At 43.6% G+C, this 24167-nt stretch overlaps 1 non-coding gene and 1 pseudogene across 1 annotated transcript; one reads left to right on the top strand and one right to left on the bottom strand.

The window, feature by feature from the left end:
* The first annotated feature begins 562 nt into the window (after positions 1-562).
* On the top strand, positions 563-667 carry LOC132477211 (U6 spliceosomal RNA). The gene has a single exon (XR_009530231.1). It is a non-coding gene; the product is annotated as a U6 spliceosomal RNA (small nuclear RNA).
* A 3020-nt stretch (positions 668-3687) lies between these two features.
* Positions 3688-4155, bottom strand: LOC132476033 (small ribosomal subunit protein uS11-like; annotated as a pseudogene).
* Positions 4156-24167: the final 20012 nt, after the last annotated feature.

Raw genomic sequence — 24167 nt, 5'->3', positions numbered from 1 at the left:
CCCATGGGACTGTGAATAGCCTGAGGGCAATGTCTATGTCTTAGTCATCTTTGCATCTACCATAAACCTAAATGCTTACTACCAGGGGTGGAGGGGAGAGCTGTGCCCCTGTCCACAGTGCTGAAGCTTCACGGCCTGGGCATTCCTTGTGATTCTTCCTCTCCAACCTATTCACACTGTCCTCTATGAAGATGCCCTCTGGAGTTGCTCACGATAGCGGTCTTGGCATCAGCTCTCATCTCATCTCCCAGCTATGTTAACTGAATATGGCAGGTAGTAAAAGGGTTCATACCACATGAACTCACTGTTGGAAAACACAACCTGTCCATGCATTCATTTTTGTAGAGCATATATTGTGTACAAATTATCAAACATGTATAGAAGAAGAATATATACCAAACAGTTAATGGTCTTATCACATTATGGTGGGATTGGTCACTGCAAGGGGATTGCTTTTTTTTAACTTATTCTTTTTGGTATTTTTGTTTGTTTTAACAATAACCCCTACTTTATCTTTGTCAAATTAATTTGAAAATAATGTTTAACCAGAAAACCAGTTAGGTGCTCGCTTAAGCAGCAATACAGTAAAATTGGAATGACATGGAGAAGATTAGCATGGCCTCTGAGCAAGGATAACTCGCAAATTCATGAAACGTTCCATATTTTTCAGACTTACAGATATTGAAAACAAACTTATGGTTACCAAAGGGAAAACATATGGGGAGGGATAAATCAGGAGCTTGGGATAACACACTACTATATAGAAGATAGATAACCAACAAGGACCTACTGTAGAGCACAGGGAACTCTACTCAATATTCTGTAATAACCTATATGAGAGAAGAATCTGAAAAAGAATGGATATATGTATAACTGAGTCAATTTGCTGTACACCAGAAACTAACACAACATTGTAAATCAACTATACTCTAAAAAAATTTTTTTAAAGAAAACACCGTTAGTTGGGAGAAACTGCACAAAGAAGGTTTGGGAACCACCTTCAGGGTCCAAAGGCAAAAAGATCAGTTTCATAATTAACTTTCATATGTTTATATCAGCATCACAGTCCCAGAACATTCAGAAGACCATGGATTTTGATGTTTTCTTATGTGTATGTATCAAAGCATCACCAGAGAGAAAGGAGGTTAGAAACCAGCAAATCCAGCCCCCTCATTTTACAGATGACAAAACAAACTCAGGGAGTGGAAGGGAAGAAGCCAACAACACTTGCTAATCAGAGGCAGCTCTGGGATTAGAACTCACATCCTCCTGGCTTCCTTCCCATGTATCAATTTCCTCGGGCTGCCATAATAAGGTACCACATACTGAGCAGCTTAAAACAATAGAAATTTATTCTCTCATGGTTCTGGGGGACTGAAGTCTAAAATCAAGGCATCCACAGGGCCATGCTGCCTCTGAAGGCTCTTGGGAAGGATCCTTCTTTACTGCTTCCTGGCTTCTGGGGGTGGCCAGCGATCCTTGGAGTCCTTCGGCTTGCAGACACTTCACTCGAATTCCTGCCTGTTGTCACATGGCCTTCTCCCTGGGTGTGTCTGTACCTTTTTCGTTTTCGTTAATTAATGTATTTATTTATTTTTGGCTGCGTTGGGTCTTCGTTGCTGTGCGCGGGCTTTCTCTAGTTGCGGCGAGCAGGGGCTACTCTTCGTTGCAGTGCGCAGGCTTTTAATTGTGGTGGCTTCTCTTGTTGTGGAGCACGGGCTCTAGGCACGCAGACTTCTGTAGTTGTGGGGTGTGGGCTCAGTAGTTGTGGCTCACGGGCTCTAGAGCGCAGGCTCAGTAGTTACGGCGCACGGGCTTAGTTGCTCCGTGGCATGTGGGATCTTCCTGGACCAGGGACTGTACCATGTCCCCTGCATTGGCAGGTGGATTCTTAACCACTACTCTACCAGGGAAGTCCTGCCTTTTTTTTTTTTTTTTTTTAATAAGAATCCCCATGATTGGATTTAGGGCCCACCCTAATCTAGTATGACCTCATTTTAATCTACATCTTAATTACATCTGCAAAAATCTAATTTCCAAATAAAGTCACATTCACAGGTATCACGGGTCAACACTTGAACATATATCTTTTGGAGGGGACACAGTTCAACCCATAACACCCCATTTCAGACATACCAAGATGCCTCGATGTTCAATCATAACCGTTCTTAGCAATACCTTCTCATTCTCACTGACCACTTGCCATGCAGCAGGCACTGTGCTGAGTACTTTATAGACATTATTTCATGTGTCTACACTGTAGACACTATTATTATCCCCATTTTACTGATGAGGAAACTGAAGCCCAGAGAGGTGAAGCAACTTGCCTGGTATCTCATGCAGTTAGTGAGGCTGATTGTAATTGCCAAAAGGGGTCACAGAAATATTTCCAGCCCCATGTGCCTCTCCAGAACGGTGTTGTTCCCCATCAAGAAGCAGAATCTATTTCTCCTCTATCTGAATTTGGGCAGGACCTTGTGACTGTCTCAATGAATAGGATATGGGGGAAGTGACTCTAGGTAACTCCCAAAACTAGGTCATGAATGGTGATACAACTTCCAGCTGCCTCTGTCTTTGAGGATGCTTGGTCCTGGAACCCAGCGGCCATGCTGTGAGGAAGCCCAAGCCAAGCACTTGGAGAGGCCCAGCCTACAAGCAGCATGAACCTCCCCATGTGTGAGGGAGGGAGCCTTCAGATGATCCAGCTTCTGACATTTGGATCTTCCAGATGAGGCCCCAGATAAGGATGAGCAGAGACAAGCCATCCTGACTGATGTGCTCTGCCTGAATTCCTGATCCATGGCATCTGTAAGCAAAATAAATGGTTGTTTTATGGCACTAAGTTTGGGGAGTACTTTGTGTTGCAGTCATAGCAACCAGAGCAGCTGGTTAAGTGGGAGAGTCAGGGTTTGACATTGGGAGTCCCAACCTCTTTTCACTCGCCCTCCACCCTTCCCCGCTCTCGCTCTCTGGTGAAACTCCAGCGTTACCAGTGGCTAGCAGCCTCTTCTCTCCCAGTCTGGGGACCTCTGACTAATCTCAAGAGCAGTTATTTTTATATGGAAAATAAAAATTAGAATTCAAAGGCAATTGTTCACAGAGTGTGTAAAAGCCTCTCTCGATGACAGCTGTGGTTCTTTCCACAAAGGAGAGCCACCAGCCCACTTACCACCCCTGCCCGCGCGCCCCCCCACGCAAGAAAACCTGAGTCAAACAAAAAGTAATGAGGTCGTCTGTTCCTTCCTGCCGCCCATGCCGTTTGCTCAGATCACAAAGCTTCCTCCTCCTCCTTCTTCTTTTAAAATGAAGTCTCTGGGCTTCCCTGGTGGCGCAGTGGTTGAGAGTCCGCCTGCCGATGCAGGGGACACGGGTTTGTGCCCCGGTCCAGGAAGATCCCACATGCCGCGGAGCGGCTAGGCCCGTGAACCATGGCCGCTGAGCCTGCGCGTCCGGAGCCTGTGTTCTGCAACGGGAGAGGCCACAACAGTGAGAGGCCCGCGTACTGCAAAAAAATTAAAAAATAAAAGTCTCCAAGGATCTGAGAGCCAGGCATTGTCTTTTCTGTGCCTACCTTGCTTCCTTCCAAAACAGTGGGACTTATGCCTTCCATTTGCTTTAGCATTTTCTTTTTTGGAGCTTACATCAAGGCAATTTATTAACAGAAAACAATAATTTGAGGAGCCCTTCTCACGAAGAGTGACCACGGCGACCCCCCTTCCTGCGAGTGCTGTCGGAGGGGATGGGGGTGACATCCTCAATCCGCCCAATCTTTGTTCCTGAGTGGGCGAGGGCTCTGAGGGCTGGCTGGGCCCCGGGTCCAGGAGTCTTGGTCCTATTTCCTCCTGTGGCCCAGAGTTTGATGTGGAGGGCAGTGATGCCCAGCTCCTTGCACCTCTGGGCTACATCCTGGGCAGCCAACATGGCAGCGTATGGAGATGACTCATCTCAGTCAGCCTTCACCTTCATCCCACCAGTTACACGGCAGAAAGTTTCCTTGCCAGAAAGGTCGGTGACATGGACAAAAGGGTCATTGAAGGATGCAAAAATGTGGCACACACCAAATACATTTCCTCCCTTAGCCACCTGAGGGCTGAGGATGATGACCTGTTCTTCCTTGTTTTCTTTCCCCTTGCAAGCTGCCATTTCTGTGCATCTTCTCCAGAATCCACCACCAGAAACAGAGAGAGGGAGAGGGCGGGGCGACGGCTCAAGCTCGTCTGCTTTAGCATTAAAAAAAAAATCATACTTAACACATGGGCAGGTCTAGAAGCACATCTATGGGCCTTGAGGCTTGAGAGCCAAGTCTGGCTGAATATTGTAACTAAACGTGGGGTCAGGCTGCTCGTCGCCCAAAAGCCAATAAAAAGGCAATAGTGGTGGAAAGGAAACTGCTTTATTTTTTATTTTGGATGCCGGCAACTGGGGGTGGGGGCAGTGGATGCCTGTCCAAAGGCCGACTCCTCCCCCATCCCTCCCCTGTGACAATCTGGGGGTAAGAGCTTTTATAGGTGAAGGGAGAGGGCTACATGCAGAAACAGCACAGTCGGCTCTGACAGTCATCTTGAAATTGGTCATTGGTGGTCTGACCAGTGTCATCTTGACTGTTAAAAGTACAGTTAATCTTCAGTTCCAGGGTTGGTTTGTTTCCATTTCTTTATTTTTTTCTGAATTTTTGAATTTTATTTATTTTTATACAGCAGGTTCTTATTAGTTATCTATTTTATACATATTAGTGTATATATGTCAATCCCAATCTCCCAATTCATCCCACACACCTCCCCACCCCTGCCACTTTCCCCCCTTGGTGTCCACATGTTTGTTCTCTACATCTGTGTCTCTATTTCTGCCCTGCAAACCGGTTCATCTGTAGCATTTTTCTAGGTTCCACATATATGCGTTAATACACGATATTTGTTTTCCTCTTTCTGACTTACTTCACTCTGTGTGACAGACTCTAGGTCCATCCACGTCTCTACAAATGACCCAAATTCGTTCCTTTTTATGGCTGAGTAATATTCCATTGTATATATGTGCCACATCTTCTTTATCCATTCATCTGTTGATGGGCATTTAGGTTGCTTCCATGACCTGGCTATTATAAATAGTGTTGCAGTGAACATTGGGGTGCATGTGTCTTTTTGAATTATGGTTTTCTCTGGGTATATGCCCAGTAGTGGGATTGCTGAGTCACATGGTAGTTCTATTTTTTGTTTTTTAAGGAACCTCCATACTGTTCTCCATAGTGGCTGTATCAATTTACATTCCCACCAACAGTGCAGGATGGCTCCCTTTTCTCCACACCCTCCCCAGCATTTGTTGTTTGTAGATTTTCTGATGATGCCCATTCTAACTGGTGTGAGGTGATACCTCATTGTAGTTTTGATTTGCATTTCTCTAATAATTAGTGATGTTGAGCAGCTTTTCATGTGCTTCTTGGCCATCTGTATGTCTTCTTTGGAGAAATGTCTATTTAGGTCTTCTTTGAACTGGGTTGTTTGTTTTTTTTGATATTGAGCTGCATGAGCTATTTATATATTTTGGAGATTAGTCCTTTGTCCATTGATTTGTTTGCAAATATTTTCTCCCATTCTGAGGGTTGTCTTTTCGTTTTGTTTGTAGTTTCCTTTGCTTTGCAAAAGCTTTTAAGTTTCATTAGGTCCCATTTGTTTATTTTTATTTTTATTTCCATGACTCTAGGAGGTGGATCAAAAAAAATCTTGATGTGATTTATGTCAAAGAGTGTCTTTCCTATGTTTCCTCTAAGAGTTTTATAGTGTCCAGTCTTACATTTAGGTCTCTAATCCATTTTGAGTTTATTTTTGTGTATGGTGTTAGGGAGTGTTCTAACTTCTTTTTTCTTTATTCTGTTCTGCAGCAGTGAATTCCACCATTCTGCCTTCCAGGTCACTTATCTGTTCTTCTGCCTCAGTTATTCTGCTATTGATTCCTTCTAGTGTATTTTTCATTTCAGTTATTGTATTGTTCATCTCTGTTTGTTTATTTTTTAATTCTTCTAGGTATTTGTTAAACATTTCTTGCATCTTCTAGATCTTTGCCTCCATTATTTTTCTGAGGTCATGGATCATCTTCATTATCTTTATTCTGAATTCTTTTTGTGGAAGGTTGCCTATCTCCACTTCATTTAGTTGTTTTTCTGGAGGTTTATCTTGTTCCTTCATCTGGTACAAAGTCCTCTGCCTTTTCATTTTGTCTGTCTTTCTGTGAATGTGGTTTTCCTTCCACAGGCTGCAGAATTGTAGTTCTTCTTGCTTCTGCTGTCTGCCCTCTGGTGGATGAGGCTACCTCTGTATCCATTTCTTGAGGCCAGTTTTCAGAATTGTGGCAGCTTATGTCATGGGTGGTCATCATGTAGTTAACTTCTCCACCTGGTGGGGGTTTCAGTATCTGTAAGACAGCTCACAGGATATGGCTCAGAATATTATCTATAGCTCTTGAGAAGGAACTAAAGGTCCTTGACTATGCTTAATGACTCAACTATTATTATTTATTCTTGTTGGACTGTTTTCCTTTGTGTCTACGTTTTCTCACTTCTCTGATTAAACTTATTCTTTGGCTAAAGTTTTTCCACAGACAAAAGGCAAGCTGAGGACATGGGGCCAGGGGGAAGGACAATAGGGTCCTGCTCCATTTCAATACAAATCTGTGTTTTCTTTCTTCTGGACATGGGGATCAGTTAGCAGTCACTGCAAGGTGAAAATGAAAAAAACCAAAACCAAAAAACCCAACAATCTCAACCTAAGCTGTTTTAAAAAATAATAATAATTAAAACAAAGAAATCCATTCCCTTACATAATGGGGAAGTTCGGGCATGGTTTGACTTCGGATGAAGCTGGATCCAGGGGATCAGGTAATAATACCATCCAGACTCAGAATCTCTGCCTTCCTTCACTTTGCCTTCTCTGTGGTTTCTTCATTTTCCTGCTTCTCTTGGGGTTCCCTGGCAACTTTGGATTCCTCATGTCACTGATCCAAATGCAGAGGAAGACAGAGTTTCTCTGTCTAAGAGCTGGAAAAGAAGTCAAGGTTGGAGCCTTGTTTTCTCTGGTTGGCCCTTCTTGGGTCGTGAGCTCTGCCCTGAACCAATCATCATGACCTGGAGATGGACCTGTTGGCTCCCTTTGGGTCAAAGGCTGTGAATTTGACCACACAGGAGATTGGTGAAAAGGGGGACACAGGGACTGTTATCACAGGAAAGAGGAGGATTTGGATAGCCATAAACGGTGACTACAGGGTGGAGTTGGGGTACACAGAGAAAGAAACGTTAAATATCCACAGCCCTATTAACTCTGTCAGGGCATTCACAGAAGGTAATACAGAAATGGTCATTATACACATTTGGAAAGATGCTGAAAACAACAAGGTCCTACTGTATGGTGCAGGGAACTATATCCAATCTCCTGGGGTAAACCATAATGGAAAAGAATATACATATATATGTGTGTGTGTGTGTGTGTGTGTGTGTGTATAACTGAGTCACTTTGCTGTACAGCAGAAATTAACAGAACATTGTAAATCAACTATACTTCAATCAAAAAAAAAAAAAAAAAAGCAAGAAAAGATGCTGAGCTCACCGGTAATCTGGGAAATGCTAAGGAAAACATCCAGTGAGACATGACTTTCCCATCTCCTCCATCCAGTGACAAAATAAATGAAAGCTATATCCATCCAGTGTTGGCAAGAGTGTGGGGATCAGGGACTTATACACTGATGATGGGGTGCAAACTGGGGCTTCCTTTTGGGAAGACAATCTAACAATATTTTCTGAAAATTTAAATCCTCACTTCTAGAAATCTCTAGAAATAGCTATGAGTTCCCAAAGATCCAAAGATACATGTTCAAGTGATGACGGTGAAAGGGTTGTTTGTAAAAATGAGATTGTGGAAACACACTAACAGTCCATCAACAAGGAATCAACAAATATATTATAGCATCTTTGTCTGTGGAATACCATGCAGTTCTGTGCCACCATTAAAGTGAGAGGAGCAGTCCTATGAGAACTGACATGGGATGTTCTCTAAAATATATCAAATGTAAAAAACAAGATGCAAAAGATGCACAAGGTATGACCCCGTTTATGGAAAAAGAAAATATACGAGAGACAACAGAATGCCATGGTTACATGTATAGACTCTGGGGCCAGGCTGCCTGAGTTTGAATCCCAACTCCTCCTCTCCAAAGCTGCGTGACTTTGGGGAAGTTACTACACTTCTCTGGGTCTGAGTTTCCCCCTCTGTAAAAGAGAGATGATAAAAGAATTTGCCTCATGTGGCTGTTGTGAAGATTAAATACATTACGCTATGTAGATTGCTTGGGGCAGTGCCTGATATGTGGTAAATGCCCAGTTAGTGTTAGCTATTAGCCCTGTGCACATTATCTACATAAATGCAAAGAAAAAAGACAGAAAGAGTGTGCTCCAAACTGTTGATAGTGGAAGCGGATGAAGAGGGACTTCATAGTTTGCTCTATATAGATCTGGAGTGTTAGAATCTTTCACAACAAAATTACATTCAAGGATTACCAGGGTAATAGTTTTAATATCCCTCACCCTGAAATCCCCAGCCATGAGTTTGATTAACATTCTTCCTTTTGTGGGATGTTCTCATTCTGTGTGAACTCGTATTCTAATTCTGTGTGGCACAGGGCACGGCTTAGCATGATATATCCCCCACTCTTGTATAGTTGGAGAAGGGGAAGTTGCCAGGGATTAAGCCACTTGGCCAGTCTCAACCTTTGACTAACTGGTCACCCTGGGGCCCACACCCAGAACCCTGATCACCTCCAACCCCACCCCACTCCTGTCCCTACCGTGGGGTTCAGTCTTCAGCACCTTTTCCTCCTTCTTTAGGCTGTACAAATCATCCCCACTCAAAAAAGTCCTGTTCCATCCTCCTGCCAACACTTGGAAGCAGATACTATTATTACCTCATTTTCCAGGTGAGAAAATTGAAGAACAGAGTGGTTAAGTAGGGAGCCCTAGGTCACACAGCTAATAAATGACAGATCTGGGCTTCAAACCCATCTCTTTCTGATGTTAAGGCTTCTTTTCTTTTTTAACAGTTAGATTAAATAATTGTTTTAAATAAGTCAGGTATGGAAGGGGTTACAGCTGGTGCCGTCCATCCAAGAAAACCTCATAGCAGGAATGTCTTCAAGGTTTCATCACTGCCAGCGTTCAGAGCTTGCCATAGCTGTATAGGGACTGCTGGCCTGGGCCCTCATCTGTGGTTTCATCTGGGTCAGACGGTCCCAGGCAAGAGGGCAGAGGCAAGATGAGAATGGAGGCCCAGGCTATGTTCAGTCCCTGGCCTCATCCCCACAAAGAGCTCAGGGCGGCCAAGAACTGGAGGTTTGAGCAAGTCAGCACAAAGGGAAGCGGAAACAGTGACTCAGCTCCGGGTCACCATTCCCTGCTTCTTTGCCTAAGAGATGAGTCATCACCTTGATGCCTTTAATTTTCAGACTTCTAACTCATCCCAGCCATGCATAGAAAGCTGATGAAGGACTGACCGCTCCCTGCCACATGGGCTGTGCCCCCAGATGGCCTTGAGTTCAAATTCAATCTCTTACTTACTAGTCATGGGATTTTGACAAATCACTGAGCCTGCATTTCCCCACCTGTAACCTGGAGATGCTAATGCCTATCTTGCTAGGTTCCTTCACCTGATCAGTATTTATTGCGCACCTACTATGTGCCAGGTGAGAGGGATATGGTAATAAACAAGACAGACAAACTTCTGGCACCTGTGAAACTTACGTCCTAGTGGGAGAAAACATGTATATATAATGTAATGTCAGTTGGTGTTAAGAAAAATTAAATGGATGAGGCAAGAGAGGGTCAAGAGGGTTGAAGGAGTACTTCCCTGGTGGTCCAGTAGGTAAGAATCCGCCTTCCAATGCAGGGGACGCGGGTTGGATCCCTGGTCGGGGAACTAGGATCCCACATGCCATGGGGCAACTAAGCCCTCGTGCTGCAACTACTGAGCCCGCACGCCACAACTAGAGAGAAGTCCGTATGCCGCAGTGAAGGATCCCACATGCTGCAACAAGGATCCCACGTGTCACAACTAGGACCCGATGCAGCCAAATTGAAGAAAAAAAAAAAAAAAAGAGGGTTGAAGGAAACAGTTTCCAGTGTCTAGCACGGGGCCTGCACATAGTAGAGCCTCAGTGAAGAAATATGAATTCCCTTTCTTGCAGGTTTAGGAAGGAAGGACCACATGGTTTTCAGCCCTGAAGAGGCTTCCCCTCCCTGGAGGAGATGCCAGGTGACAATTCCCACACAGGGTCCCAGGACTGGCTGAGGATTCCCCGCCTCGGAGCAGTGGAGGGGAAAGCTGTTCAGGGTGTGCGTGTGTGTGCGTTTAATATATTTTTTAATTGAGGTGAAGTTCATACAACATAAAGTTACCATTAACCATTTAAAAGTGAACAGTTCAGGGAATTCCCTGGCGATCCAGTGGCTAGGAATCTGAGCTTCCATTGCAGGGGACATGGAACTTAAGATGCAGCATGCATCTCAGCCAATTAAAAAAAAGAAAAAGTGAAAAATTCAGTGACTTTTTTTTAATAGAAAGTAACTCTTTTTAAAAAAAATATTTATTTATTATTATTTATTTTGGCTTCGCTGGGTCTTAGTTGTGTCAGGCAGGCGGGATCTAGTTGCCCCCTGCATTGGGAGAGCAGAGTCTTACCCACTGGAGCACCAGCGAAGTCCCAACAATTCAGTGACTTTTTTTTCTTAATATTTATTTTATTTATTATTTATTTAATTTATTTATTTGGTTGCGCTGGGTCATAGTTGCGGCAGGCAGGCGCCTTAGTTGCAGCTCGCTGGCTCCTTAGTTGTGGCATGCGAACTCTTAGTTTCGGCATGCATGTGGGATCTAGTTCCCCCACCAGGGATTGAACCTGGGCCCCCTGCATCGGGAGCGTGGAGTCCCAACCACTGCACCACCAGGGAAGTCCCAATTCAGTGACGTTTAATACATTCACAGTGTTGTACAACCATCACCTCTATCTAGTTTCAAGACATTTTCAGCACCCCAAAAAATTCCTGTACCCACTAAGCACTCACTCCTCATTCCTCCTCCTCCCAAACCCCTGAAAACCACTAGTCTGCCTTCTGTCTATAGATTTACCTCTTCCAGACATTTCATATAAATGGAAGCATACAATATGTGACCTTTTGTGTCTGGCTTCTTTCACTTATTGTGATGTTTTTGAGGTTCATCCACATTGTGGCATGCATCAGAACTTCATTCCTTTTTATGGCAGAATATTATTCCATCATAGGGATAGACCAAATGTGTTTATCCCTTCATCAGTTGAACTGCATTCTTATGCTTTACCCTCTAGACACATCGCATGCCCCATCCCAGCCCTGGGAGCTGATTCCAGGAAGCACCGAGAGGGAGAGAAGTGAGACAGGGAAGGGAGAAGAACCAATAAAGGGTGTGTTAATGGGCAGGGTACCATGTTGGACAACAGGGCCTGTTTCCCTGGGGGTCCCCTGAGAGTCTGTGTGGGGTGCAGGTCACTGTGACTCCAATGGAGAGCAGAGAGCCTGAGGCATTTATTCACCGTCTGTCCTTCCTGGTTGAGGGAAGCCCTCAGGACTTGAACTCCCCCCACGTTTCCAGGGTGAGCCTGTGTTGGGTTGAGTTGGAGAGCGCCCTCAGGTAGAGAAGAGGAGAGGTGCAGTTTAGAGCTCAGGTGAAGGAGAGGATGTAACAAGAGTCAACAGCCTCTGGGACGCTTACGTGCGTGATGCTTGATTCAGGCTGGGCAAACATGCACGTGCCTTATAAATATCAATTCATGGATTCCTCATGACAGCCCCATGAAGCAAGTGTTGCTGTCACCCCCATTTTACAGATGGAGAAACTGAGGCATGGGAGAACGGCAAACAGCTTGCACAAGACGACACAGCAAGTCCTAGCAGTGCAGGATTCAAACCCAGAAAGTCTATGCTTGTCACGACCACTTACTACTCTTGCCCACTCTGTTTTGCTTCCTTTCGTGCCTTCCATACTTACTGAGCACCAACTCAACCTGGCTGGTCTCAGCTTGGGGATCACCTCCCCTAAGAAACCTTCCATGACCATCCATCAAAAGTAGACGCCTCCTGCTGCTATGTATGGCAGAATTCTATTAGCTTTCCTCATAGCACTTAACAGTTTGCAATTATTTTATTTGTTGCTTTACTGATTTATCATCTGTCTCCACCACTAGACTCCAGCTTCATGAGGACAGCAGTCCATCTGTCTTGTTTACTATTGCACTCCCAGTTCCTACCTCAGGGCGTGGCTCAGAATAGGAGGCTAATAAGAGCTGTGTAATTAAATAAATGAACCCACCGTACAAAACATACTGATATCATATTTCTATACTCCTGACGTATACAAATTATACTGTTTCCAAATAATAATTAATGAAGCCTTTGGAATTTCTGTGAGGGGTTGGCCAAGAGTGCTTCCATGTGGATGATCCAAGACGCAAATAGAGTGAAATGATTTATTCTGGGTCACTGATGACAATGTCTGGAAATAGAAATGTACTCCAAAACCTTTGTTCTAATTAGTCAAGGTAATTGTTAGGCACAATTATCTAGGCATAAATGTCCTCAGCCAGGCTGTTTTATAACCCTTGGAATTTAATATCTTTACTAATTTTGCTTTAATGACAGGGTCAGCTGTGACTTGCCACCCCCAAAACATTTTTGCTTTTTCTGAGCGATCAAAATGTTTCTCTCGGGCTCCCTGGTGGTGCAGTGGTTGAGAATCTGCCTGCCAATGCAGGGGACATGGGTTCGAGCCCTGGTCTGGGAAGATCCCACATGCCGCGGAGCAACTGGGCCCATGAGCCACAACTACTGAGCCTGTGCACCTGGAGCCTGTGCTCTTCAACAGGAGAGGCCACGACAGTGAGAGTCCCGCGCACTGCGATGAAGAGTGGCCCCCACTCACCGCAACTAGAGAAAGCCCTCGCACAGAAACGAAAACCCAACTCAGCCAAATAAATAAATAAATAAATAAAATTTATTAAAAAGAAAATGTTTCTCTCAAAATACAAACTTTTCAATAATAGATGCTTTGACTCACTCACTGTCACATTCTGGAACTGTCCCTCAAATTACTTCCCTCTAATATAGTTTTTGTTTTTCTCTTTTTGTTTTTGGATTAAAAAAATTTTTTTTAAATTGAAGTCTGATTTATTTGCCATGTTTCAGGTGTACAGCAAAGTGATTCTATTCTTTTTCAGATTCTTTTCCATTATAGGTTATTACAAGATATTGAATATAGTTCTCTGTGCAGTTTTGGGTTATTTTTAGAGGTCAATTCTGATCCCCTTACAAACTCTGCTCCTGGCTCATTTATTGATTGAATCAGTATTTACTGCACCCCCTACCAGGAGCAGGGCTCTGTGACCACACCAGGGAAGATGGGGAAGGAAACTCAGTTCCCACCCTGAAAGAAAACACTGAGTATTTCTGGAAGTGTGAGGAGGGTTTGCAGCATTTAACTTACTTCTTTATCTTCCTCTTGACCTCTATCATAGCCAACATTTCCCGAGGTCTTACTCTCTGTGAAGCATGGCACTGGCATTGCTAATTTAATCCTCAAAACAGACCTCTGAGCAAAATACTATTATTAGTGCTATTTTTATCATCCCCATTTTACAGATGAGGAAACTGAGGCCCAGGGCTTAAGTGATTTGTCCTAAATCATGCTGCTGGTGGGTAAATAATGGTAGCAGGATCTGAACCCAGGGGGTTGATATCAGAACCTACGCTCTTACCCACTATAGGAGACTCACTATACTGGAATTTTTGATTGCCCAGAAAGCCCCCCAGGTTCTCTGACATTGCATGTCCTTCTATATATTCACTCAGTAAACATTTGCCAGGGACTCTCTGTCTGTTGACAAGGCCCCAGTGAGGCCATGAGCAGGGTATGGAGATGAACCAGTGTAAACTCTTGCCATAGAATCTGGGTAGTTTGGGGGAAGGACCAGGATTTTGGAGCCAGATCCTGGACTCAAATCTTGGCTTGGTCAGTAATTAAGGTTGCCAGATTTAGCAAATAAAAATATAGGTCACCCAGTTATATTTAAATTTCAGATAAACAGTGAATAATTTTTTAGTATCACCGTGTTCCATGCCAGGTTTTGTTGTATTTTATCTGGCAACCTTACAGGTAATTGCTTTGTGACCATGAGTACTCACTCAATCTGTCTGATCTCAGATTTCCTGTGTTCAAAATGAGGATAATGATCCCCATTTCACAAGATTGCTCAGAGGAGTGAAAGAGCACCTTTATGTAAAGTACTCAGAATGCTTCAGCCTTTCATAACTGGTCCATTTCCACAGACAGCCCACTCCAAACTGCTCCATGCAGTAGCTGAGGTTGAGGGACTTTTAAAATCAGCTCAGGCCACAGCCTACTGAAGACCCTTTGAGGTTCCCACAGCTCCTAGACTAAAGCCCACAGGCACCTGGATGTTTTCTAAAGTCCCGCAGGCTGTAGATGGTATCCAGGACAGAGACCCTTCTCAGGAACCCAGCCCAGGGGCTAGCCCCATCCATATCGTTTCTCTCGCAACCCATCTTCTCTCCCCAAAGTCAAGTGCCTGGGACAGTAAGCTCTCAGCATGAAGGAGGAGGGAAAATGCACGGGGGATTTAGGGCGTGAGATGTTGCAATAATCCAGTGTGACCCCACCAGATATATTTTGAATCCAAACGCCTCTCTCCAGCCTCTTTTCTCCTCTCTATCACGGCTGCCCTATCCAGGCACCACCACCTCTTGCCTGTATTATTTATTTATTTGTTTGTTTGTTTATTTCTTTTTGGCTGCATTGGGTCTTCATTGCTGTGCACGGGTTTTTCTCTAGTTGCAAGAGAACGGAGCTTACTCTTCATTGCGGTGCACGGACTTCTCATTGCGGTGGCTTCTCTTGTTGCAGAGCACAGGCTCTAGGCGCATGGGCTTCAGTAGTTGTGGCATGTCAGCTCAGTAGCTGTGGCTCGTGATCTCTAGAGCGCAGGCTCAGTAGTTGTGGTGCACAGGCTTAGTTGCTCCGAGGCATGTGGGATCTTCCCCGCCCAGGGCTCAAACCCACGTGCCCTGCATTGGCAGGCGCATTCTTAACCACTGAGCCACTAAGGAAGTCCTGCCTACATAATTTAAATAAACTTCTTTTTTTAAATTTAATTTATTTTAATTTAAAAAAAATTTTGGGGCTGCACCAGGCAGCATGTGGGATCTTAATTCCCCAACTTGGATCAAACCCATGCCCACTGCAGTGGAAGTGCCCAGTGTTAACCACTGGACCGCCAGGGAAGTCCCTCTTTTTTTAAAAAAATTACATAATTAATTTTTTTATTTGAAATTGTTTTTATTTTATATTGGAGTATAGTTGATTAACAGTGTTGTGTTAGTTTCAGGTGTATCAGTAAACTGATGGCTGGTCTCCCAGCTTCCACATTAAAACTCACAAGAGCAAAATTTTTATTGTGGAAAAATTTCAAAAAATAGACAAAAGTAGAGAGAAGAAAATAATGAACATAATTTCAACAACAATCAGCTAATCAGCTTATGGCCAATCCAGTTTTACCCACTCCCCGGACCCCTGGGATTTTTAATTCCTCCACTCCAGGATTTCTTTTCTTTTTTTTTTTTTGTTGAAGAATTTCAACCTCAAGGACAGGATAATCTGACTTTTCATCAATTCCCCTGCAAACATATTGTTTGTTATGGCATAAACTTTATTCCAAAATTTCATCAGGGATTTGCTTTTGAATCCAAAGTTTTGATACTCAAAACGAAAGTTTAGAGACCTTTAAAAAAAAAAAGCCTCTCTTTTACAAATCCTGCAAATCAAAAGCCTTGGCTTTCAAGATTATTGTCTCTGCCATGAATTTCAAAAGCCTGCTTAGGAACTCATAAAAGCCAAGAATTTAGCTCTTTGGCACTTTCTGTTTTTTGAATTGCTTTGGGTCAAGCTTCTCCAAGGGGTGTATCCAGAATGATTCAGGCCTCAGCCTCAATACTTGGTTTTGTGGAGAGAGAGGTCACAGGATTTCTTTTAAAAAGGGAACAAACATAGCATTGCTGCATGTGCAGAAAATGTTACCCAGGACTATTTTTATTGTTGTTCAAATAATAATTTTAGTGAATTTAAGTGATTTCTCAGAATGTTCACAGATGTGAAGTCCACAACACTGTTTTTCCATAGACTTTGAGTACAATTTCTCCTAATATAAACTTTTACAAGACCCTAACTTCCAAGTTTGGGGGGGTTATTTTCTATTTAATATTTCAATATCCTGGGTGTTTCTGCAAGAGTAGCTTGCTTCTCAGGGCTGTGCACCAGGGCACCCTTGCAAACAAGTGTCCTGGATGTCACCTAGAGTCTCATGTCATTTGAAAATTCTGCTTAGCTTTGCATCATCTGATTTCCTTGGTCATAAGCATTGGCATTAATGTTGAAGTTAGCCACCTGTTTTTTTTTTTTTTTAAAGTAAGATTTTATTTTTAGGCAAATCCACTGAAATCTCCCAATATTTTTCAAACCAAAAATCACCAGAATCAGGACTTACCCTCAGGCCCGGACATGATACAGACAAACCGAAGGGAAAGGAAGGATGGTTAGTGGTGAGAACCACTTACTGAGAATAGAATCACTGGTGTTTATCCTTAGCTCAGCCAACAGCTTCCCTGGTGACCTGATGTGCCAACGCTGGGTTCAGTTACCAAATGGGCAGTTTTCCTGATGACAAAATCAGAATATACTGAGTCCTCAAAGCCAGAGGCAAGAACCCTTGTGTTTTTTTAAAGTGGCCCAAATTATCACCATTGGGTATGACTTGATTGTTTTTTTTAAAATAAACTCTTAAAGTTACAACTCTTTTAGATTTACAGCAAAGTTGCAAAGATAGTAGAGATTTCCCGTATAACCCACATCCACTTTACTCTATGATTTTCCTGCATTATAAACGTCTTACATTATTCCCATATATATGCTACAGTTAATGGACCAATATTGATACATTTTTACTTAAGTCTATACTGTGTTCAGATTTCCTTAGTTTTTACCAAATGCACTTTTTCTGGTCCAGAATCCCACACAGGACACACATAATTACATGGAGGCATCATGGCTCCCTAGATGCCTCTTGGTTGTGACAGTTTCTCAGACTTTCTTGGTTTTTTGTTTTTTCCATTTGAGATGTAATTCATATACTACAATATCCATTCTTTCAAAGTGTACACTTCAGTGGGTTTTAGTATCTTCAAAAACTGTGCAGTCATCACTACTAGTCCCTGAACATTTTCTTCACCTCTGTAAGAAAACACACACCCACGTAGCACTCAATCTGCATGGCCCCAGCCCCCAGCTCCCAGCAACCACTAATCTACTTTCTGTCTCTATGGATTTGCCTATTCTGGAAATTTCATATAAGTGGAATCATACAACAGGTGGCCTTTTGTGTCTGGCTTCTTTCTCTAAGAATGACGTCTTCAAGGTTCATCTGTGTTGTAGCAGGTATCAACCCTTTGTTCCTTTTTCATGACTGAATAATATTCCACTGAAGGGATATAGCACATTTTGGTTATCCAAAATGTGGATTTATCAATGATGGACATACTCACTTTTGGCTGCTATGACTTTCCTTAATAACTTTAAGGAGTACTGCTTAGGTATTTTGTAGAATGTCCTTCACGTGTTTCTCATGACAATGCTACTGTTATGGGTTCTGGGGAGGAAAACCATAGAGGTAAAGTATCTTCTCATTGCCCGCGTTGAAGGTGTATGCTACCAGTATGATTTCTCACACTTGATGTGAACTTTGATCACCTGGCGGAGATGGTGTCTGTCAGATTTCCACACTGTAATGTGCCCTAATTTTAATAGACTGTTGCATCAATTTCCTCTTTGGCTGTGTGGTTGTAATTCTGACATTAATTTTTGCTGCATAGATCTATTCAAAGGAAGGCTGGTTTTAACTTATTTGATTTGAATTCATGCTTTAAAGAGAGACCTTTTATTTTTTTCAGATAGAAGACATTTAATTACATTAAAATATCACACTGAAGTGATTTGTAGAGATTTTTAAGCAAATATTTAATATGCAGTGTTGGTGGGGATGTAGAGAAACAGACATTTCATAGGCCGTCTGGAGTTAGGGTCAAGATGGGGAGGAAGTTTGACATTTCACACCCAAAGTCTTAAAATGTGCCACCTGAATCCATCAGTTCTACGTTTAGAAATTTATATGAAGAAAACAAATACATATGCCAAGATTTGACCAAAACAAAGAAAAATCCTCAATCCAACTCAGTATGGTATATTTGTAGGAACCAAAAATCGAAAATAACCTAAGTGCCCCAAATAGAAAATTAGCTTTAAAATCGATGACATAACCCCAGAACCCAATGCCAACCAACCATTTAAAAGGATGTAAAGGTGTGAGTAGCTAATCACAATTTATGGCAGGGAAAAGAAGATGAAAAACAGAGCTGATAGGAAAATTCTAATTTTGTAAAACAAATGTATATATGTATTTGCATAGAAAAAATAATGGAAAGATATGTATGAAAATATTACATTTGTTTTTTGAGTTGTGGGCCAAGAGTTTGGTTTCTTTCCATTTATTTGTATTTTTACATTTCCTTACAATGACTAGGTTTTGATTTTGTCATAAGAAAAAATCAGTTTTAATTTTTAAAGTTATTTTTGATCTACTACATTGAATAATGTGATTTCTATGTATTTAGCCATCAAAGTGCACTTTAGAAAGGAACCTGACAAATAATTATATCATCACACTAGGCCAATCCCAGGTCTACTGCTTTTTTCTTTTTTCCACACCCCGAGGCATGCAGGATCTTAGTTCTTAGTTCCATGACCGGGGACCAGGGATCAGAACCCCCCCCCCCCCCCCCGGCCTCCACCCAGTGGAAGTGTGGAGTCTTAACCACTGGACTGACAGGGAAGTCCCTACTGCTTATTTTCTGTATCAGCCAGGGTCCCTGCACCAGAGAGGTGGCCGCTCAAATCGGGTGAGTTGAGGAGAGAGCAGTACAGGGGATCATGTTGTACTTGGAGGCCAATGACAGCTGAGTTACCTCTCCTGTGCTGGAAAGGCAAGGAGAGGGAGTGGTCACCAGTAGTCAGAATGGGTAGCCTGCTGCCACCCCACCGGTAAAGAGCTGGGGGCATAAGTACCCTGACTCATGTCCCTCCCTCTGCTCTCTTTTTGGGCTCCCGTCGTCTAGACTACTGGAGATGACAGGGCATATCCCAGTTTGTGGACATGGGCTACACTGGTTAACCTTCCTGTGCTGGGAGCCGAGAGAAGAATGTGCAGAGTGGACCTGGAAGGGTGGCCAGAGGACAGCCAGCCAAGGGCCACGGGAGCTTGTTTCAGTTGTTTAACCTCTATAGTATAATAAGAAATATATTTGGTCTTCATCCCTGCTTCCTGGCACAGATCTAAAGCCCTTGGAATTTCCTGAGTGACAGGGGTGGCTTCTGTTATTCACAAGAAGCCCCTTGCAATCACACCTGAGTTTAGGCTAATGAGGCGGCTTAGCGTGGGGCCTCTAGACAGCCTCAGGATGGGGTTGCTCACCAAAAAGACCAAGTGGTGGGAGGGTTAGAACTCTTAGCATCCAACCGTCGACCTCCAGGAAGGGGTGGAGGGAAGCTGGGGATTTTAGCGCTATCAAAAGTCTTGAACAACACCCTCTTTCTCTCTCTCCCTCCGTTGAAAGAAACCAGCTGCCAGGTCTCGAGTTGCGCCACGGGGAGTTAATTAACATAATTATCACCCAAACTGTTTCCTTTCTCAAAGGAGATTACAATGGGATCCCCGCTGTAAGCCCTCCCGTCATACATACCCCTCCCCCTTCCACGTCCCCAGCAACTTTTTTTTTTGCAGTACGCGGGCCTCTCACTGTTGTGGCCTCTCCCGTTGCGGAGCACAGGCTCCGGACGCGCATGCTCAGTGGCCATGGCCCACGGACCCAGCCGTTCCGCGGCATGTGGGATCCTCCCGGACCGGGGCACGAACCCGTGTCCCCTGCAGCGGCAGGCGGACTCTCAACCACTGCGCCACCAGGGAAGCCCCCCAGCAACTTTTTTTTTTTTTTTTTTTTTTTTTTTTTTTTTTTTTTTTTTTTTTTTTTTTTTTTTGCTGTACGCGGGCCTCTCACTGTTGTGGCCTCTCCCGTTGCGGAGCACAGGCTCCGGACGCGCAGGCTCAGCGGCCATGGCTCACGGGCCCAGCCGCTCCGCGGCATGTGGGATCTTCCCGGACTGGTGCACGAACTCGTGTGCCCTGCATCGGCAGGCGGACTCTCAACCACTGCGCCACCAGGGAAGCCCCCCCAGCAACTTTTGATCTGTATTCTGTGACTATAGATTAGCTTGCATTTTTTCAAAACTGTATGTAAAGGAAATGAATCATAAAGCACGTACTCTTTTTTGTCTGGCTTCTTTCACTCAACACAATTATCTTGAGATTCATCCGCGTCGTATTAGGCACCAATAGTCCATCCTTCATATCGCTGTGGATCGCCGGGTCCACTGTACGGATGTACAATAGCCCCTGTATCTTTCACCTGTTGATGGACATTAAGGTTGCCTCCAATTTGGGGCTGTTACAAATAGAGCTGGTATAAACATTTGTGTATAAATGTGCACGTAGGCTTTCTTTTCTCTCTGATAAATATCTAGGAGTGGCTAGGTCATATCATAAGTGTATGTTGAATTTTATTTTATTTTTTATAAATTTATTTATTTATTTATAATTTTTGGCTGTGTTGGGTCTTTGGTTGCTGTGCGTGAGGTTTCTCCAGTTGCGGCGAGCGGGGGCTACTCTTCCTTGCGGTGCGCGGGCTTCTCACTGCAGTGGATTCTCTTGTTGCGGAGCACGGGCTCTAGGCGTGCGGTCTTCAGTAGTTGCGGCTCGTGGGCTTGTAGCTGTGGCTCTCAGTCTCCAGAGCGCAGGCTCAGTAGTTGTGGAGCACGGGCTTAGTTGCTCCGCGGCATGTGGGATCTTCCCAGACCAGGGCTCTAACCTGTGTCCCCTGCATTGGCAGGCGGACTCTTAACCACTGCGCCACCAGGGAATTCCCCCCATATGTTGAATTTTAAAAGAAACTCTTGAATTATTTTTCAAAGTGATTACACCAGTTTACATTCCCACAAGCACTCTAACAGGATGTTTAACAATCACTGCACTAACTCACTAAATGCCAGAGGTCCCTCTCATTGTGATAACCCAGCCCCCAGCCCCCAGCCCCCTTTACAAATGTCCCCTGGGATGGGGCAGTGCTGTCACTATTGAGACCCACTGGACCAGAGGTTCTTTGGTTCCAGCGCTAGGCAAGGATCCATCCCCATTTAGGAACCATGGAAGAAAACCTATAAACCCCCATATTTCTGAACTGAATTCACGGTAGCCTGAGGTCCAAGATGATCACAAGAGCGAGAGGTAACTGCTAGTAGCACATCTTGGCTTGGCCTTGCATTCTGTGGTTCTTCAGTATCTGAAAAGACCAAAATGGTCTTTATTTAAAGAACTAAGGTTTACATGCAGTGGTGAAACCCAAGTGGTGGTTAGAGCCTAGAGTCAGCTGACCCATTTGCTTTCTATTCTTAATTTTGTCTTTGGTCCTGGAGCCTCCCAGAGCCTCCCTGGGGAAAAAAATAAGCGGTGTTTGGTAATCCTGCGCTGAAAGGGGGTACTTAAGTCAAAAGTACACCTGAACTCAGCTAATTTGCACTAATCGCCTATGCCAGCCGCGGATCAGCCAGAGAGGAAACCGTCCTCACGATGCAACCACAAACACGCATTGTGGGAGCTTCCCACCTCAAACACTATTTTGATTTCTAAAACCTTCATCCCCTGCCCCCTACTAAACTGAAGAGTGCATCAGAATCCCCTGAGGGCTTGTTAAGACCCAGTGTGCCTGGTCCCACCCCTAGCGATTCTGATTTCTTCTATCTGAATTCTTCTATCTGGAGAGGTACCTGAGAATTTTCATTTCTAACAAGTTCCCACGTGGTGCTGATGATGCTGGGCCAAGGGTCACACTCTGAGACTCACCTCCGGATTGGAACCTTTTATTTGACAATGGGAAGTTCAACCATGGCAGTGATTTTTCAACTGATGTGATTTTTCCACTGATGTGATTTTTCCCCCTAGGGGACAAAATCCGGAGACATTTTTGATTGTCATAACTGGTTCTGGCCATTAGTGAGTAGAAGTCAGGGATGCTGCTCAATATCCTATGATGCATAGGACAGGTATGATTATTAGAAATTAATTAGAAATAATTATTTGACCCAAAATGTCAGTAGTGCCAGTGTTGACAAACCCAGCACTATAGGAGAATGGTTAAATAAATTAGAAGATTCCCACAAGGAATAAATATTATGCAGCCATTAAGAAGAATGCTCCTTGTACAACAATAGTCAATATTCTGTAAATGAAAGTAACCTTTAAAAATTGTATAAAATATAAAAAAATTTTTTCAAAAAAAAGAAGAATGCTCCTTATACTATACATAAAAGAGATAACAAGGACCTACTGTATAGCACAGGGAACTATATTCAATATCTTGTAATAACCTATAATGGAAAGAATCTGGAAAATAATATATATATTCTTTTTCAGATATATATATATATATTTATATATATCTGAAATATCAGAATCACTTTGCTGTATACCTGAAGGTAAACACAACATTGTAAATCAACTAAATGAGAAAAAAAAAAGAATGGTCCTTAGACCTTTTTATAACTTGGGGAATTGTTCATGATATGATGTACAGGAAAAAAAAGTATAAAAGAAGTATATTCAACATATCAGCTGTTTCATTTAATTGTCTTTGTACTTTACCACTACCTAGAATTATCTGGTTTGTTTATATGTATACTTATATATCGTCTGTCTCCATTTACTAGGTTGTAAGCTCCTGGTATTCTTTAGAAGAGCATTAAATAGTTGCTGAGCACGTGAATAAGTAAATGTAAGTAAAATCAGTGGTGTGCTGGTAAATGTTTAACAACCAACTCTCAGAAAAGAAAATCTCTGATTTGTCACATGTGCCAGTTTCCATGGTGGCTGATTTCAAGCTACCTCCAGCTTAAGAAGAGATGAATTAGAGGGCTAGCTCCTGGGCTAGTTGATGTCCTCCAAGGATGAGTAGAATAACCTGGCTATTAATATGATGCAGCTCCCAATTTCCGGTCTCAGTCCAGCTTCCAGATTCCTGACTGAGAGCATCAGTTGAAGAAATGTTATGTTAATTGTGGCAGGAGTCTGGGGAATGGTGCATAGAAACATTCTGGGTATTGGGGACCCATAAAGTGTAGGTGTTCAGGCGGTGAACTGCATGAAGGTGGCACATCTGGGGCATGTGCCATTTACATCACAGACACACGTGAGCTTGTATGAAAGAACGCAGGCAGGCTCAGAGATTCTGGTCTTCTGAGTCCTGAGGCAGGGGGGGTATACCCTCCTTTATAAACCCCATGGACTGCTGCCCATGTACACATTCTGGAGAGCACACAGACACACGTGGTCCTGTTATATATGCACATACGTGGCTGGGCATCCCCTAAGCTCCACCTTTCTCAGAGGCCCAATTCCGCCCCCTCAACCCTGACTCTGAAGCTGACATGATGGTTCCACCTGGGGGAGAGGGCAGTGGGGTATCACCACTGCTGGTGATACATATATGTCCTGGGACGCCTTCAAGTGGGTAAAAGTATTTGACCCTCAACCAGGGCTGCTGTCCACCTGGCTACAGGAATGTACTTAAAACTGTTTAAAAAAAATCATTTGAGGACTTCCCTGGTAGCGCAGTGGTTGAGGGTCCGCCTGCCAATGCAGGGGACACGGTTTCGCTCCCTGGTCCAGGAAGATCCCACGTGCCGTGGAGCAACTAAGCCCGTGTGCCACAGCTACTGAGCCCGCGAGCGACAACTACTGAGCCCATGTGCCACAACTACTGAAGCCCGCTTGCCTAGAGCCCATGCTCTGCAACAAGAGAAGCCACTGCAATGAGAAGCCCATGCACCGCAACAAAGAGTAACCCCCGTTCACTGCAACTAGAGAAAGTCCACATG

This window comes from Mesoplodon densirostris, chromosome 16 (genome assembly GCF_025265405.1).
Source record: "Mesoplodon densirostris isolate mMesDen1 chromosome 16, mMesDen1 primary haplotype, whole genome shotgun sequence".
Lineage (NCBI taxonomy): Eukaryota > Metazoa > Chordata > Mammalia > Artiodactyla > Ziphiidae > Mesoplodon > Mesoplodon densirostris.
Note: the sequence above shows the minus strand (reverse complement) of the source record. Positions and strands in the feature narration are given on the sequence as shown.